The following is a 17,980-nucleotide window of genomic DNA, read 5'->3' as shown; positions in this document are numbered from 1 at the left end:
ACACTATTGGTAGCATTGCTCAGGCCTGAACCTTGGGGTCATCCTTGCCACCTCTCTCCCATCCCCCACTCCCAATCTGTCAGGAAATGCTCACAAAACATACCCAGGATCTGAGCTCTTCCTGCACCTTCATTGCTGCCAATCTTTCGCCAACTGTTCCTCATAGGAGTTATTCCAGTAGCTTCCCACCTGGCCTCCCTGCTTCCACCCTTGCCCCTCTTCCATCTAATTCTCAACATAGCAGCCAAAGTGATCCTATTAAATATAAGTCAGATCACATGAACTCTAATCCAAAGCTCAAATGACTTCCCATGTCACTCTACAATTTCCTCCCACCTCCCATGAGCTTTCTGTCCTCCTTTCCTACTATTTTCAGTCCCCAGATCCACTGACCTCCCTCATGCTCCCCAGACACACAGGTCTGTCCCCAGCTGGGCCTTTGCACATGGTTCTCTCCCTTACTTCCCTCAAGGCTTTACTCACTGTCACCTTTTGCATGAGGATGTCCCCAGCCACGTTATCCTCCCTCCCTGCTTCATTTTTCTCCACAGCCCGCCTTACCACTCACATCATTTTAATTATTTATCTGGCTTCTCACTTGCCATCCACCCTACCACCACCCACACACAGAGAGAGACCACAGAACACATAGTAGAGTGTTAGCTACATGACGACAGGGGTTTCTGTCTGTTTTACTCACTATTGCATCCCTAGTGTCTTAAACAGTACCTGGTTGGCACACTGAAGGCCATTGATAAACATAAATGGATGGGACTGAATAAATGGATGGGATTAAACGGATGGGATTAAATGCTCTGGTTGAATAAATGGATGGGATTAAATGCTCTGGTTGAAGTAATATCATCTAAGTAGCCCTGGGAAAATTTGAACCCAGTCTTTTGCTGTAGCTTTTATACCAAGTAAAACACTTTTAGCTACAATAATAGAATACCCAAATAAATCAATAAAGAAAATGTACTCTTATGAAATAAGATATCCTGAAGTGTTTCCAAAGTTGATTATTTCAGAAGCACAATGATGGTATCGAAGACCTAGATGTTTTCTCTATTTTCTCTTTACCACCTTTACATAATGTATGTTATGGACTGAATGTTTGTGCCCTTCCCCCAAAGTTCTTATGTTGAAACACTAACCCCCAATGCCACGGTATTTGGAAGTGAGGCTTTTGGGAGGTTATTAGGATTAGATTAGGTGGTGAGGGTGAGGCCCTCATATGGGATTAATGCCATTATAAAAAAGAGGAAGAGACATGGGGTCTTTCTTTCCATGTGTACGTACCAAGAAAAGACCATATGAAGACGACCAAAAAGAGAGCCCTCACCGAGAACCTGATCATACTAGCACGATTTTGGATCTCTAGCCTCCAGGACTGTGAGAAAGAAATATTGGTTGTGGGAGCCACCCAGGCGATGGTATCTGTTATGGCAGCTCGAGCCCACTAGGACAGTGGGGCAGATTATATTTCCAAAAGATAGCCACTCCTATATATTTCTTCCACACCACATGCTCTTCATACAATGTGACTGATGCTCCTCCCATAAGAGGTGGGGTCTATGTTCTCTCCTCTCAGGTCTAGGTAGGGGTCATAGACTGTTGAACCCAATCAACAGAGTAAGGCGGAAGTGATGCTAGGTGATGCCAGATTACAGAAAGGACACAGCTTCCACTTGGCTCTCTCTTTCAGGATGCTTCCCTGGGAACCCTGACAACACGTTGTGAGGAAGCTCATGCCACATGGAGAAGCTGACATGGAGTGGAACTGAGCCCTCCCTCTAGCAGGCAGAACCACTTTGCCAGCCATGTGAGTGCCATCTTGGAAGTGGGTCCTCCAGCTGCAGTCAAACCTTCAAATAATTACGCCCCCAGCCAACACGTTCTTGTTACCTTATGAGAAACTCCTAAACCAGAACCTTTCCCAAATTCCTAGCTCACAGAAACTATGGGAGATTTTTGTAGTTTTTAAGCCACTAAGTTTTGGGGTAATTTATTAGGGAGTATTTATATGAACCAGATTGATGCCATCTTGGACAAATCCGCCATGATAACCCCTCTGTGACCTGAAGCCTTCTTTGAGCACACCCCCCCACCACTACCACCATTCTTCCTTTTTGTTTAACCACACCCTTAAGTACACTCTTGGAGCATAACATCCTTTATCTGCACTGGAGATATGACTGTGATTCTCAAACATTCTCCTCCTGGGTGGTCTCCCAGCCTCTAAGGCTATGAAAACAGGTCAAAGACAGATCTTACAGGAGGAGATTGCAGAGGTCTTCTCTTGCCACCACCCAAGACATGTAAGTCCCTTTAATAAATCATTTCTTGTCAAGCTGTACTTGTCAGCCTTATTCTTCAGTCTTATGGCCCCTTTGGCCTTTGGAAGTCATTTTGTATATACCTCCCTTTCATGGAGCAGTATTGGATAATTAATACACTCAAAATATTAGCTTTTGTCCTTCATAGTTAAGGCATGGCTGCTACAGCCTCTGACATCACATCATTGTTTCAGAAAAGCATGAAAATATTCTAGGAGCAGAATTCAATTAATCTTTTTTTTTTTAAGATTTTATTTACTTGTTTGAGAGAGAGAGAGTGGGGGAGAGAGAGAGAGAGAGCACACAAGCCAGGGGAGAGGCAGAGGGAGAGGCAGACTCCCCACTGAGGAGGGAGCCCAATGTGGGGACTGGATCCCAGGACTCTGGGATCATGACCTGAGCCAAAGGCAGATGCTTAACTGACTGAGCCACCCAGGCACCCCAGAATTCAATTAATCTTATAAGCACCAAGCAACTAGAATCTTCAGAATTCAACTCTGGATGCAGGATTGCATCACTAAGAGCTACAGGACTGCCTAGTTTTTATACTCTTTTCAAGCAAGGGCAGGGAGCTACTCTAAAATCCACATATCTTTATCACTAGCAATCTCACTAATGAAACTGCATTAGTAGGTCCATTATGCTAATTGAAAAGCCACCAGTTGCATCAACAAAAACCTATTTCTTTTTCTTTTTTTTAACAGAAACCTATTTCTAACATTAATTATGCCAACTGGTAAAGCTTCTGCTGCTGGTCAGAGATAAAGATCATCAAAGCTTTGCAGTAGCTGTTTCTGGGCACAGGTTTCCTAATTAGAAGGCTGGCTTTTCACCCTAGGATGGAAATTCTCAATGAGTCAAACGACAGTATCTTGGCTATCTCATAACTCTGGAATACATACATGAGAACACACTGCCTGTGACGAAATGTTCTAAGCATATTATAGACATTACAATGCTCAATGTGGCTCTCTTATCTCAAGTTCATTTCTACATCCCCTTTCATGCATCCCCTTTGAGTCTTCCTATTAATTCATTAGTTTCTGAGGAACCAAATCCACTCACACAGGGATGGGTTTCTTTTCTTTTCTTTTCTTTTTTTTTTTAAGATTTTATTTATTTATTTGACAGAGAGAGACACAGCGAGAGAGGGAACACAAGCAGGGGGAGTGGGAGAGGGAGAAGCAGGCTTCCTGCGGAGCAGAGAGCCCGATATGGGACTCGATCCCAGGACCCTGGGATCATGACCTGAGCCGAAGGCAGACGTTTAATGACTGAGCCACCCAGGCACCCCAATGGGTTTCTTTTCTGATACTCCGTCCAGGATGAGCTGCAGATGCTCTGTTTTGGCTATTAGGATCAGCTAAATGCATGCCCATTTCCTAAGGAAGGCAGTAATCCTTGTAGGCAGTTGAGTCCAAACCTGTGTTCAAGAAGGATATATACTATTTTCCTTTCACTGCCCCACTGCTTGCATCTAGAGTCAAGATTCCTCAGTATGGTTGCAGTAGGGTTTGATCCCCCAGTGCCTACTGGATTAAGACCAGGACTGTGTTACTCCTTAATGGTTGTCTTCTGGTTTTCACAGGAGAGACACTGAAGATACAGATACCACTGAATTCCCACCACATACCTATGTTCTCCTCAGTCTCCATCCTGAGGGTGGACAGGAAATGACCTATTCTCCTGGTGGCAGAGGTCAGCTAAGCTTTATCAAGCCGTGTCGGTGCCCGGGCACTGACTAAGGAGAATGGAGATGATAAAAGGCTAACCCAAGGGACAGCAGGAACTGTGAGGAGTAGCCCCAGGAGAGCCTGGATTCCAACCCACTTCTTTTTTTTTCCTTCCTTTTTGATTTATATGCATTTTTTTTATTTTTTATTTTTTATTAACATATAAGGTATTAATTGTTTCGGTAGTACAGGTCTGTGATTCATCAGTCTTACACAATTCACAGTGCTCACCATAGCACATACCCTCCCCAATTTCTATCACCCAGCCACCCCATCCCTCCCACCCCCCTCCACTCCAGCTACCCTCAGTTTATTTCCTGAGATTAAGAGTCTCTTATGGTTTGTCTCCCTCTCCAGTTTCATCTTGTTTCATTTTTCCCTCCCTTCCCCTATGATCCTCTGTCTTGTTTCTCAAATTCCTCATATCAGTGAGATCATATGATACTTGTCTTTCTCTGATTGATTTATTTCACTTATCATAATACCCTCTAGGTCCATCCACGTTGTTGCAAATTCCAGCCCCACTTCTGCCAAGGCCGTGGTTTTAGACACGCTCCTTCACCTTTCTTGGTCCCTCCATTTCCTCATCTCCAAAACATTAAGATCCTGCCTAGCCGAATAGGCCAGTTCTGGCTACATGGCTGTTACTGCCAGACAAACCTGGCATTGCTACCTTCTTAGCTCTTCCCATATTTCCCTCTTCCCTCCTTTTCCCTCCATCTCTTCTTCTCTTCTTTTATGCCCCTATCCTTTCTCTTTCTTTTTTCCTTTCCACTTATATAGAATGAGAATAGGGGTGCCTGGGTGGCTCAGTCAGTTAAGCGTCTGTCTTCGGCTCAGGTCATGATCTCGGGGTCCTGGAATCGATCCCCACGTTGGGCTCTCTGCTCAGCGGGGAGTCTGCTCCCTCTACCCCTCCCCCTGCTCATGCTCTCTCTCTCTCTCTCAAATAAATAAAATCTTAAAAAATAATAAATGAGAATAAACACTAAAATGCTACCTGCTAATATTTCCAAGCTCCCACTACGTGCCAGATAGCACACTAAGTGTTAGTCATGCATCGGCTGATTTAATTCTGGCAGCAACCCTGTGTGGAAGGAAGTGCCCCAGTTTGTGTTTCAGAGAAGTCAAATGCTGCACCTCAAATCTCACAGCTCCTACCTGACAGAGCCTCTCGGCCAAGTGGAAAATCACTGTGGCACATGGCAAGTGCTACCATAGTGGTGTGTCCCAAAGCAGAGATGCTGATGAAGAGAGAAAAAGGATCTTTCCTTACGTAAATCTGGAAAGATTCTTTGAAGTACCACTGAAGAATGAGAGGAACTTTACCTGATGGGAGCGAATCTGTTGCCAGATTAGATTAACTCACAACTTAGAAAATGATAAGGAATTAAGAAGGTCACTGTCCCCTAAAAATATCACAGTAACAGAAATTACTTGGAATCTCATGAGGCTGTATATTAACGCAGACGCTACAGCTTTTTTTTTTTGCAAAAAATAAACAAAAAAAAATCCCCCACATCATGATGTCAATCTTGCTTCATTTCCTCCTTTATGCTAAGTAATACTGCCTATTGCTGAAAGGACTTGAGCTTTCTCTCTCAGCCTCCTGCCTGCCCTTCCCCCAGCTTCCAGGCCATATGCTTGTTAATGACGTGGTTACTTTTCCAGAGCCGAGTGCTTGAGCATACTTTATCTTAAGAAATATTCTAGAACAGGCCCAGGGGAAACCCCTTCACTTTCTAGGAACATTGGCAGCTGCATGAAGACCTTAGGTGACTGGTTCTTTATTTAGGTTCTGGCTTTGACTTATACCCAATCACATATTTCTAAGTCAGGACGTGTGGAAATGTGAGGTTTTTGCTGCTCAGCACTCACACTCTCCTCTTAGGTGATAGGAATCAGGTTTTCTTGGGGAATCACTTCTCCCCCAGTCTCAGTCCAACGGTTTGAAAGTAGTTACCTATCCCCCAGGCCTGGCCAGTCAAGGTCACAGTCATACTACAAAGCTGGGCCGATGAGCATCAGCTTTGGAACTTTCACTGGTCCTCTTGGGAAAGAGGAAAAGTCTTCCCACGTTGGTAACAAAGCTGGTGGGATATGAACTTGGCACTCCAGCTGTTCATCTTTGCCACCACTTGAAGAGAGCCTACCTGAAAATGAAGCTAACATAGTGTCAGTGTTTCTGCTCAGGCTGGTTATGCCCTTCTTGGCTTTCTTCCTGCCCACACGAGGTCACTAGGTAGCATTGCAACTGCGCACTACCAGACGGGTTTCTGACGCGGACACAGTGACTGCTGATACTGCCTTTATTCAGGAGGTCAGTGCTGTCCCTCACCCCTACCTGGATTCCCTACATCCTGGCTGAGACCCCATAACCTCTCCAGTTACTTAAAAATCTCTCTCTTGCTTAGTGTGTTCCAACACTGTCCTTGTCCCCAGCCCAGACCTGCCAGCCCCTTCTTCATGTCCCAGAAAGTACATCTGAGCCGTCAGGATGGAACTCTCTCAAAGTCAGTATCAGCTCCTCTAGCAGCAGGGTGACACTGTTTTATGGCCAGAAAGACTTAAACTCCCCACCTTCCCCTGAGGCTCCAGAGTCTTCCTGCAGAAGAACAAGGTGTCAGACTTCTGCCTGGACATCTGGGGTCTCAACACAGGGGCCGCCTGAGACTGCCTGCTTCTCATACCAGCTCCAGGCTCCAAGAGAGCCTGAATGAGTCTACGTGGAGCACATCCCTTCAAACGAGCATCAATATGCAACAGTGCTGTTCCTTATGCACGATAGCCCAGCTATCCCTCAGAACTGATTAAGCAGCCTCGTGCCCAAACTTATGATTTTCTAAGATGATAGCCGATTTGCTCTGCTTCATCTGCATCTCATAGAAAGTCATGATTGCTGGTGGCCAACTATGATGTTTCTGGGCCACATTCTGTTCAGCCAGAGCATCGAAGATATTAACATACCTGGAAAGACTCCTCCATGGTTTATTTAAGATCCTCTGGTTTTCCTGAGCCACTTGAGGCAATGTCTATAGCTACATAGTGGTCTATAAAGTCCAAGTCTACATTCCTGATACTATACCACACTTCCTGCTAGAAATTAACCACAAGAACAAAGGCCATTCATGTTTCCCATCAATGCCTTATTTGTGGACAAATTGCAAAACAGCCACAGCTGACCTAGAGTTTCAGGCAGGTCTCAACTAAGTTTGGTTTATATTTCTCAAGGTCATTTATCAGCTGCTTCTTGGAACTCAGATGCATTTTTCCATGGAAATAGTATGATAGACGTATGAGGGCCTCAGGTCAAGCCATAAGTGCGTACAAGGTTAGTACAGGGTTCCAAGAGCGTTCTTTCAATAACTCCCAGTCACTATGTAAGATGTTGCTTCTTTAGGAAACTGTCAAGCACTCATGCCGAGTTCTCAGAACATATTTCTCAGCCTCCACATTTATCCTGACAGCATGAGAGAATTACCTCCTTTGATTAAGCATTTATTCAATCCTAATATTTATTGTATATCTATTTTGTACCAGCCACTGCCCTAAATGCTATAGATACAGCAATGAACAAAATTAACTCCCTAGATGTTCTGAAATGGGGACACAGGGTCAGCTGCTACCATATTGGCCAGAATAATGGAGGAAGGGCTACCTAATTGTTTCTTCCAAAATGACTAGGATGTCCCAAAGGTAAATTTTCATTTATACCCTTGAATGCAGACTATCAACATGTCTGTTTTCTGCCTTAACAATTTTTAGATCTAGTCCTCGTCTTGCATCCCCCTTTTCACATTTGGCTGTTGAATCCTCAAATGGACCAGAAGGCAATCATCAAGATAAGAAATATTTTCTAGTCTTCCATGTGACAGAGAAGATTCTGGGAAGCATGCTGAGTCTTGAAGGAGTTTGACTGGCTTGAGAGCTTCCAGGTCCTTGGGAATCCTGGAAGAGCTTGGGAGGTCACAGAGTGATGGCAATTCTCCTCATACCAGTGGAGGTGGATTTCCAGACAATCCAGATGATAAGAAAGAAGCTACATTCTTCTGCTTCCCCCACTGATCTGGGAGAACCTTCTGGGTAAATTCAACTGGACTCTGCTCACCTCTCTAACCTTTGCTTATTTCCTTATGTAACTGAGCATCCTGCTACAAGACTAAGGCAGAATGGGATTTACATATTAGTCCTTCTCATTCATTCCCTGAGAGCACCCAAAGTATCCCAAATTTAAAGAAACACTGATCATTTTCAAGTGCTCATTGCTCCTTATGAAGTGGTCCTATAGGTTTACTCCCCACCACCATGTTTAATGGTTTTGTGATTGGTTTAAAAAACAAAAATAAAACAAAAAAACTTTTTGTTACAGACAGTACAACAAACTCTAAGAATAATGAATCTCCTGACGTTGGATAGCTCCTCCTTTTCTTTTTTTAAATAGGCTTGTTTATATGGATTAAAATACATTAACTATTGTTTTGATTTACAAAATATCTACAATAAAAACCAGTGACTTCCCAATAACATCATTAGATCACGAGATGCCTTAGGACAGGGAGTCTTTAGCTCTATTGAGGGGTGTATGATGAAGTTAAAAAAATAACAAAATAAAATCTAACAGTTATGCCGATATTGCTCAAACCCTGGTGTGGGCTTTCACTACTAGGGTGTCACATTTTTCTATAGACCTGACACCAGACAAAGAAGAGTAATCATCTAAAGACACGGAGAAAATGTTTCTGGGCCATGTCTGTTTAAGTTTATTGGGAAGGACAAATTATACTTGTTTTATTTGGCAATCATAAACTTGACCTAGACGTGTGTAGAGGATAACAAAATTCCTTCTCCATAATTTTCATTCCTGTAGAGAGTGACTTCTGAAAGGCCACTAGACTGAGTTCAGAGACTAGAGGTTGGTAAACAGCATCCCTCTGTCCTCCGTGGAGCATGGACAGCTGTGTTCCAAACCCTAGTGCCAGGAGCTTGAGACCAGGTACCAGCCCATCACACCAGAGTCTGGGCCATCCTCATTGCTGTGGGCACTGGTGCCAAACACTGAGAGGGCAGATGGAGGTGGTTGGACCTCCTGTCCTTGTTTTTCATCCTCCCATGGGGATAGAAGATGGAGGTAGGAACAGAGAGGAAAAGAGACATGAACAAGGGTTGCCCTGTCCCCTTTAGGAGTCTGAACGTGAAGAACAGAAGCCCAGCCTCTAGGGGAGACTGCAGCTCAATGGCCTTGTCCCCAGGAGCCCTCCTGCTCTGTCTTCAGACCCTTTTGAACTGGAAGGCTTATAGTCACCCAATTTGACTCCAGGCTCTGCCTCATTCTAGCTGTGTGACTTTGGACAAGCAACTTTTCTCATTCATAAAATTAGGAATAATATAAATTCTACCACTCAGGGCTGATGATTGAATGAGCTGCCATGTGTACAACATAACAGGGCACCGCATCGGGCACATAGAAAGCAGGCCACAGTGGTAGTTGGCCTTCCAGAGGATATTACTTGGGTTTTACTTACATGAAACTGCAAAGCCTATACTTTCTTCCCCATGTTGGAGAAGATGCTTTTCCATGTAAGCCCAAAAGATCCAGAGACTTGACAATTTACAGGTAATGCCCTGTACTCAGCATAATGGTCAATAAGAGAATTCCAACCTCTGCATGAAGTGCTCTGCTAGACCCTGAAAACAAGCTTGGTTTGTTCTTTCTGTTCAAGAGTGAATGACATCACTGCTCCATTTTTTGAAAACCAAATGCCGAAGTCATAGAGGATGCTTTGCAGTTTCCCCACACATTCCCAGTGCATTTCCTGCAAGCTGGTATTGCAACCCCAAGCAAATCAAAAGTTAGGCAACACTTTTCTTAAATATCATCTATGTAAAGAACATCACGCTCTGGTTACAGGGCCATGAAGAGTTGGGGGAAGGAATTTCATAAAATACCCGGGGCCAGATATGAGGAGGGAGGCAGTGCGAGTGGACTGACAGCTGAGCTGGGAGGCAGGAAAGCCTGGGTCCTGGACCCAGCCCCTCCGCTAAATAACCATGTGATCTCAGGCACAGCTGTCACATGTCTGGGTGCTCAAGTGTGCCCTGCAGGGGGTGGGCTAAATCGTCCCCAGGTGCCTTCGAGTCTGCGGTTCCGGCTACAGAGGAGAAAGGGGCCATAAAGAGATGCAAGATAAAGAACGGAGCAGCATTGCGTCCCAAATCTGGAGAAGACCAGATGAGAGCAAAGGGGTCATCGACTGAGTAGAGAGGCTAAATGCCCACTTTTCCCAATTAGGTTTAAGTGTTTTACAACCTTGAACTGTCTGCTTTCCTCAGCTAATCAGAAGAAACTAGTAATGAGAACATTATGAGTCCTCTGAGTTCGTGGGGACAGAAACCTGAGCTGCTGGTAAGGACCCAAAGCCCTGGAATGTGGAAATTCTCAGAAGCCTTAATAAGAACATGGGCCACTAATCACTTCATGGTGACAAAGGTGTTACAAAGCCCTGAGTAAGCCTGGGTCAGAAAGGAAGCTTTAGCTTCCACGTGGAAGCAAAATGAGCTCACAGAAAGCCAGGCCTTATTGTTTTTCACCTGTGGACAAAACCCTGCCCACCCTCCTCCCCTCCCCCACCCACGTCACTTTACGAGGAGAATTCATGTAAACACAGACAGCCTTGAGGGAAAACAAGGCAGCTTGCTGTGCTGAGGAACAGGCTGAACCGAGGGTGTGTCTCTCCTGGGCCTGCTGCCCAGCGGTCCACCCGCAAGATAAGCCAACCCCAACTGGCTATGGCCTGGTTCCTCCACAAGCCATCTAGGGGGCAAGAGTGCAGCCTACTGGAATTTTCCACAGAGGTTTCAGACATCTGTGTCTAGGGGAAGCCAGCCAAACTGCCCATTCAGCCCACCCGCCTCTCCCAGGCCCAAGGCTCCAGTTCCCACCTCTGTTGGAAGAGCTTAGGCAAGAGGTCTCCCGTTTCCCAAACCTGGAAAGACCTTGAAATGAATCAGAAATATGGAAACACAGTGGTCTCTTGGGATCTCTGTTACAGGAAAGAACTGGAAACAGGGTGCCTTCTCATCTCCCCACTGGTGCCAGCTGCCCAGGAGTGTGGCTTTTCAGAGATATACCTGGTAACCACTGCAGGGTGAGAAAGCCCATTGTCACCCGAAACAACCACCACCAAACACTGCTACCATGAACAGGAACGAACAATAACCATTAAACCATACATACACCCTAAGAAAACAGGCAGGGATGGGTTCCAGACTTGCCAGGAGTTCCCACGCCTTCGTGGCTCTCATCACCCTGTCCTCTCCACCTGGAGCACCTTCTTTTGCTGGCTAATTTGCGCTTGTCTCCAAGACTCTGTGGAGGTCAGAAGGCCTCTGTTCCGAGCGCATGGCCTGCCCCCCACGGCACATGTACACCATGTCCTCGTTACCAGTGTGTGCCCGGGTCTGCATTCAGAGCAGCTTCCGTGGGCCCGTGGACCCAGCTCAGTGTGCAGCAAAGAAAGAGCTCCACGGAAGATCCTAGACTGATGAGTCATGGCCACATGACAGCCTTCAAAGGGCTTCTACTCCAGGAGCTCCTTGAGATATTTCATCTCATTCTCCTTTATGCCATGGTAGTACTTTTGTTTGGGGTATAAATTTATAATTTGATTGGGTCTTGTCAATGGTAACATCTTCCTTCCAATTAATTCATGGGTGGGGAAAGAAGACAAATTAGCCATGGCTATGAGGTGCCTGGCTCAGTTGTTAAGCATCTGCCTTCGGCTCAGGTCATGATCCCAGGGTCCTGGGATCGAGTCCCGCATCGGGCTCCCTGCTCCGCGGGAAGCCTGCTTCTCCCTCTCCCTCCGCCTGCCTCTCTGCCTACTTGTGATCTCTCTCTCTCTCTCTATCAAATTAATAAAATCTTTTTAAAAAAATTAGCCCTGGCTGCCAAGGACACAGCAACCTGACACCTCACCTGGAACAGCTGCATTGTCCAAGCAGTGCCATTTCCCGACTTAGAGGGAGGCAACTGATTCTCCAGAAAATATATACTATTATTTCCATTTAGTTGACTAGCTGCTGAGGCAGAAAAGTTTTGTGGCCAAGAGTCATGACTGTGCAGAATTGTTACAAGAAAGCCGGTTGTTCATTCATTAACGTAACATTTATTTGGCAAGGACCTCCTGGGTGCCAGGCGCCTTGCTAAGCACACGAGATGGTGCACATAGCAGAAGTGGTCTCTGTCCTCATGACGTGGCTGCGAGAGCACTGACATCAGACAAATAAATATATAATTGAAGGTTGCGATTCACGTTATAAAGGAAAAGTACAGGACACCATGAGAAATTCTATGGTGGGGGTTGCTGATTGTCTGGCATTTATTTATTAAGAACCTAGTTGTGTGTCAGGGGTTCTGCGATGCTCAGACCTGGCTCATTTGACCACAGCCCTCAAGAAAGCACTCAGGGCAGAGACTCCAGGTTCTCGCCTAAGAAGGTCCTCTGGCTTTTCTGTGGCCCCAGTCTCCTCATCTGTCAGAAGCAGAGGGAAGAGCCACTCATCTACTCGTGGCACATCAGAACGGGAGGATCAATGCTCAAGCACTTTGTCTTTCAAAACTACTGGGTAAAATTAGTTTGGAATAAAAACTTTTATAGAAATAAGCTGTTATTTCCTTGAGTTCAGATTTATATGCCACACACAGAACTCATTTCCTCAACCATCCCAACTCCAAATTTTTATATATAAAGGGTTTTTTTGTTTTGTTTTGTTTTTTGCCATTTTTTAAAAGACTATAACACCGCAAAAGGTAAAACCATGGGACTAAGATGCACGCTCTCCTCAGGAGCCCCGCATGGAGAGGTCACCTTTCCTCTGCTCCCCATTCCTTCTCTGAGGTCTGAGACCAGCCAGGTAGCCTTTGGCCTCATGTTTGTGAGAGAGTCTCCTCCACCACAGTCCACGCCACAAGGAGCCAGAGTGAGACTACCAAGAGAATGAGCTAGAAACCGGGGTCCTCTGGGTCTGAGGAAGAGGCAAACCCTCCACTCTAGCCCTTCTCCCCTCTCCGCCCTGCCTGCGGGCAGCTCCAAGCCTCCACCTGCACACCAGGCAGGTGAGTCAGGGAGGCAGGAGAAGTTGCCTAGTCCTTGGGCCCAGGTGATTAAAATGTGGCCTAGAATGAGGTCTTGCCGGACAGGACAGAGCACGGAGGCTCAGTGCCGAGAGGCCAGGGCTGGCTGGTGTTGGGGTGAAGCTCTGGGGAGGTGAACCGCAGGACACCAGGAGGGCCGCCCTGGGGAGCTGTGTGGCCACAAAGCAGAGTTTGGCTCAAGCGCTGCCCCTTCCTCCGGGTCTGACTTTTCTCCCACACTGCCTCCCTCCTGCCTGGGGCAACGGGGAACTTGGCCTCTGCCCCCAAAAGGGAAGAATGAGGAGATGCAGCTAGTGTCCTTGTGGCCCAAGTGCAAGAGGCTGGAGGGACTTTCTCTGGAGAAGCTTCACGGGAGACACGTCTGCAGAGCGGTAGGTCTGAGAGCCTCTTTCTCCTCCTACGGGGTGAGGGCGGCGCCCATGGCCGTGTGGTTCACGGGGCCTTTTGTACCTGCAGCTGCATTTGGAGATTCCAAAGGAAGGAGCGCACAGAACCTGGTACTCTTTTCTTTTTCTTTTTTTTTTTTCCCTGCTTACTGCACATGTAGTTCCCATCTGCCCCCTTCCAATGCTGATCCCGTAGCATCAACTATATTCCCCGTGCTGTGCCTCTCACCAGGAGTTCTGGGCTATTCTGTAAATATGGGTTTTGACTATGGTAAACAGATTGAATTAAAGAACAAATATTTACACAGATTCTGATAGTTAATACTTCTGTAATTCCATTATTTAAAAATGATCCATTTCTTATTGAGAACAACCTCTTGTAGGCTTCTCAAGAAATCTCATTTATTATCAACAAACGTGGATCCCAAGAGAATATTTGCCTTTCATTTGTAAATACAGCCTCTTTGGAATCCTTCTGTGATTTATTTGGTTGTTATGACTCATAAGTTAGAAAAGATTATCTAAAATTTATTCCATCATAGAATTTTACATTTAGAAGGGCCATCAGTGGTCATTTAGTCCAACATCCCTTCCCAAGCAGGAATCCCTTCTACAACCCTGGTCAGTGGTCTGCTTGAATACCTCCTACACAGAAAAGTGCACCACCTCCCATGAAAGCCTAGGTTGCTTTTTAAAGCTGCTCATCTTTAAGTCTTCATCACAGATGAAAGTGTCATGTTGCCTACATGTGCACTTCCAACCCCCAGCACAGAACTCAACACATCAAAAATGCTCAATCCATGTTCATTGCATGAACAAGCGGAAGTGTGAATTCATTCACTCAGATGTTTATTGAACACGTATTATATGGCGGGTCTTATTTGAAGTACTGGGGGGATAGCAGTGGACAAGAAAGACATGGCGGTGTTCTCATTCCAGTTGGAATGAAGTGTCCCTCCACAGTTTCCTCTCCTATTTAAATCTCAGGCATAAGTACGGGTCAGACAGGGAGCAGTAGCATGAGGAGAGTTGAGGAATAGGTAAGGGTTCCTTGAATAGTCCTGGAAATTACTCCGGAACCCCAGAGGAAGACAAGACTTCCCGTCAGGTGAGGCTGGTGGACATTCTAAGTGAGTGTTGTTGGAACATTCGAGAAAAGTAAACTTGTTTTATCCCTGAAGCAGGTGAAGCAGGATATTCAGTATAGATAGAGATGAGGTAGAGAGACATCACGTACACTTACACTTTCCCACTTATTGACACGTGTGTGTGTGTGTGTGTATACATACACCTACATATCTGTATGCATATTCTTACTCAAACATACATAAAAGTGGAAGAATATTTACTGAATTTTTTAAATAATTATCTCTAGGTAGTAGGATAATAAATTTCTTTTTGTTTTCTGTATTTGATACATTTTCTACAGTAAACAAGCATTACTTATGCAAAACAAATTTTGTAAAACAAAGCAAACAAACAAACAAAACCCAGCAGGGCCCCTGAACTGGTGATGCTGTGGGGGCCTTGGTGCTGTCTTCTTGCTGGCGCCTCCCTCCACCTTGCCTCTGCCTCTCTGCACCTTCCTGGCCAGGGAAATAGAGTCCCAGCTCAAGCGCTACCCCCCCAAAAAGCTTTACTGATGCCCCCAGTCCCAGGGGCCCTGCACCTTCCTTTCCTGGTGTGCCTACCAGACTTGGTGCGGACATTTCCAATGGCACCTACGACTCTGAGTTGGGTCCTCCCCTGATTGTGAGCACCTGGTGGCCTCACTCTGTGCTGCTTGGTTCTGGACTGCAGCCCCCAGCTTGGTGCCTCACTCTCCACTGGCCCCCCCAAGATGTGTGATGATGCCCGGACCTCACCTAGCTCACTACTGCAGCTTGTTCTTGGTTTCTAGTGTTTGTTTGTTTTTAAGATTTTATTTATTTATTTGAGAGAGAGCATGAGCGGGGGGCAGGGGGGAGGGGATGGTGGGAGGGAAGGGGGAGAAAGAGAAGGGGGAAGGAGGCAGGGGCAGAGGGACAAACAGACTCCCTGCTGAGTGCAGAACCCCACACAGGACTCGATCCCAGGACCCTGAGAGCATGACCTGAGCTGAAGTCAGATACTCAACGGACTGAGCCACCAGGCACCCCTTGTTCCTGGTTTCTAGTCTCCGGCTCACCTCACATTGGCCCCTCCTTGATGGCTCCCTAATGTCCACCAAGAAAATGCAGTGCCTTAGGGCATCCAAGAGCCTCTACAATATGGCACCAGCTCACCTTTCCAGCCCTATTTTTCTCGTTTATATCCCTTCCCAGGACCACCCATCCTGCCCCCAACAGGCCATGCTGTCCCACCCGTGCTCCTGCTGTTTGTTTCATTTTTGACCATTTTTTTATTACGTTATGTTAGTCACCATACAGTACATCATTAGTTTTATGCAGTGTTCCTTGATTCATCGTTTGCTGTTTGTTTTAAACTGAAATTCTCTTCTCCAGCTCCATCTAAGGAATTCCTAAAAATTTACCAAAAACTGGAGGGCCTGGTTGGCTTAGTCAGTTAAGCATCCGACTCTTGATTTCAGCTCAGGTCATGATCTCAGGGTCATAAGATCGAGCCTCATGTGGGGCCCCTTGCTGAGCACAGAGTCTGCTTGAGATTCTCTCTCTCTCTCTGCCCCTCTCCCCCACTCGAACATGCTCTCTCTCTCTCTAAATAAAATGAAAACAAAAGAAAAATTCACCCCAAATTAGGATAACACCAACAGCTACCCTTAGAACTGTGATGGGGACCCAATGAAACCAGGTGTGCAGAGCTCTTGGCACTGTACTTAGCAACTGCTAAGTGTAGAATGAATAATAGCTGTTATCATCATCATCATCATCATCATCATCATCAATATGTGTCAGTGTCAGGCATGACCCTCCACTCTAAGGATAAAGAGTTTAAAAAAAACAAAAAGGTTCTTGTGCCCAGGCACGTAAATAACTCATATACTACAATAGGATAAGTATTATGACAGAGTCAGAAACAAAAAGCTGTGGGAGCAAAGGGTTGGGGGAGAGACACAGTGTCTTCCCAGAAGAGGGTGTTTTTACCGAGCCTTAAAGGATAAGTGGGAATCTCCCCAGGAGAAAAGGAAAAAATAAAGAATGGCACTCCAGGCAGGGGAAATGTCAAAAGCAAAGGTGAAGAGGAATAAATGAGTTGAACAGCTGCGTGTGCTACAGCCTAGGCCTTCCTCTTTCCTAGCACATTGCAGAGAATCGCCTCCTACTGCCCAGAGAGCACGGCTGGGGCACTGGGCTGCTGGGGGGATTCTATAGGAAGGAGTGCGCGGAGCCCGGGCACTCTGCTGTCACCCGCCAAGTGAGGGCACAGGAGGCCCAATTCCTGGCGAGAAGGGCAGAGTTGCTAAGGTCCCAGCTGAGGGAGGCAAGGGGCCATCCCCAGAGACCTGGGCCACCCTTCCAGCAGAGCCTTGGGGAAGCCAGTCGGCAGTGACTATGAGGATGTGAAGAGACAGCCACGGGGCCGAAGTGTGGCCAGCAGGCCGCCCGTGTGGCCTTCCCCACGGCAATCACTGTTTACTTTGGATGCTGGCTGTCCCCACAATCCACACACAAGATTTATCAGCAGAAGCTAGTCACTCAGACTGTAGCACTAACAAACTCCTCAAACACGAGCCTTTGCCCCCCAGGCGAGAGGGGAGGATGTGAAGGGAGGAATAGTGCCCATTCTGGAGACAATCTGTCATGCCTAATGGATTTAGAGAAAGGAAGTTCTCGAGAAGTGTAAGGAGGTATGTCCCTCTATATTCAACAACGTTGGTATCTCATCCCCACAATGGGGTGATAGCCTAAAATTGTAAACTGTGGATTTGGATTTTTCTGGGTTTTCCCTTCCCCTCATTTCAATCAGGAAGCCGAGCCTTGTACTTTCTTGAGAGGGGATTTCAGCAAAACAGAGAGCAGATGTCAATTCTAGAACAATACAAGTCTCTATTCTTCTAGAGGTCAGGACAGGAACAGTGTCCTTGAGGAGCAGTAAGACAGGAAGTAGAGGTTCCTGGAAGTGGAAAGGAAATGACAAGACTCCAGAGAGGAATGGCTCAGTGGTTACAGACCCACCAAAAGATTCCTGGAGCCCAGGCTCAGCCCTGCAGCGCATACAGAGAATGGGCAAATAGGTGTAACTAGAGACCACCTAGAACCGGAGGGGCCTCCCTAATGCCCGAATACTTAAAACCCTGGGACAAGGCTGAGTCTTTAAAATGACTAGGTAGAAAATTTTTACTGGTCAAGTAAAATGGGGGCTCATATGAACTTTCTTTGCCGGTAGAAACAGCCCTTCCACCGCCATCGGCACTGCCCGAGGAAGTCGTAA

General features: G+C 46.2%; 1 long non-coding RNA gene across 4 annotated transcripts in view; it reads left to right on the top strand.

The window, feature by feature from the left end:
* Nucleotides 1-2,356, top strand: part of LOC118554841 (uncharacterized) — a 32,265-nt gene extending 29,909 nt beyond the window's left edge. For all 4 annotated transcript variants that reach the window (XR_013448040.1, XR_013448041.1, XR_004926678.2 and 1 more), the window contains one exon: nucleotides 1,706-2,356. This is a non-coding gene — a long non-coding RNA (uncharacterized LOC118554841). The remainder of the gene's footprint in view (nucleotides 1-1,705) is intronic.
* The last annotated feature ends 15,624 nt before the right edge of the window (nucleotides 2,357-17,980 follow it).

The sequence above is a fragment of the Halichoerus grypus genome, chromosome 5 (assembly GCF_964656455.1).
Source record: "Halichoerus grypus chromosome 5, mHalGry1.hap1.1, whole genome shotgun sequence".
Classification (NCBI taxonomy): Eukaryota; Metazoa; Chordata; class Mammalia; order Carnivora; family Phocidae; genus Halichoerus; species Halichoerus grypus.
This window is presented reverse-complemented; position numbering and strand designations above follow the sequence as displayed.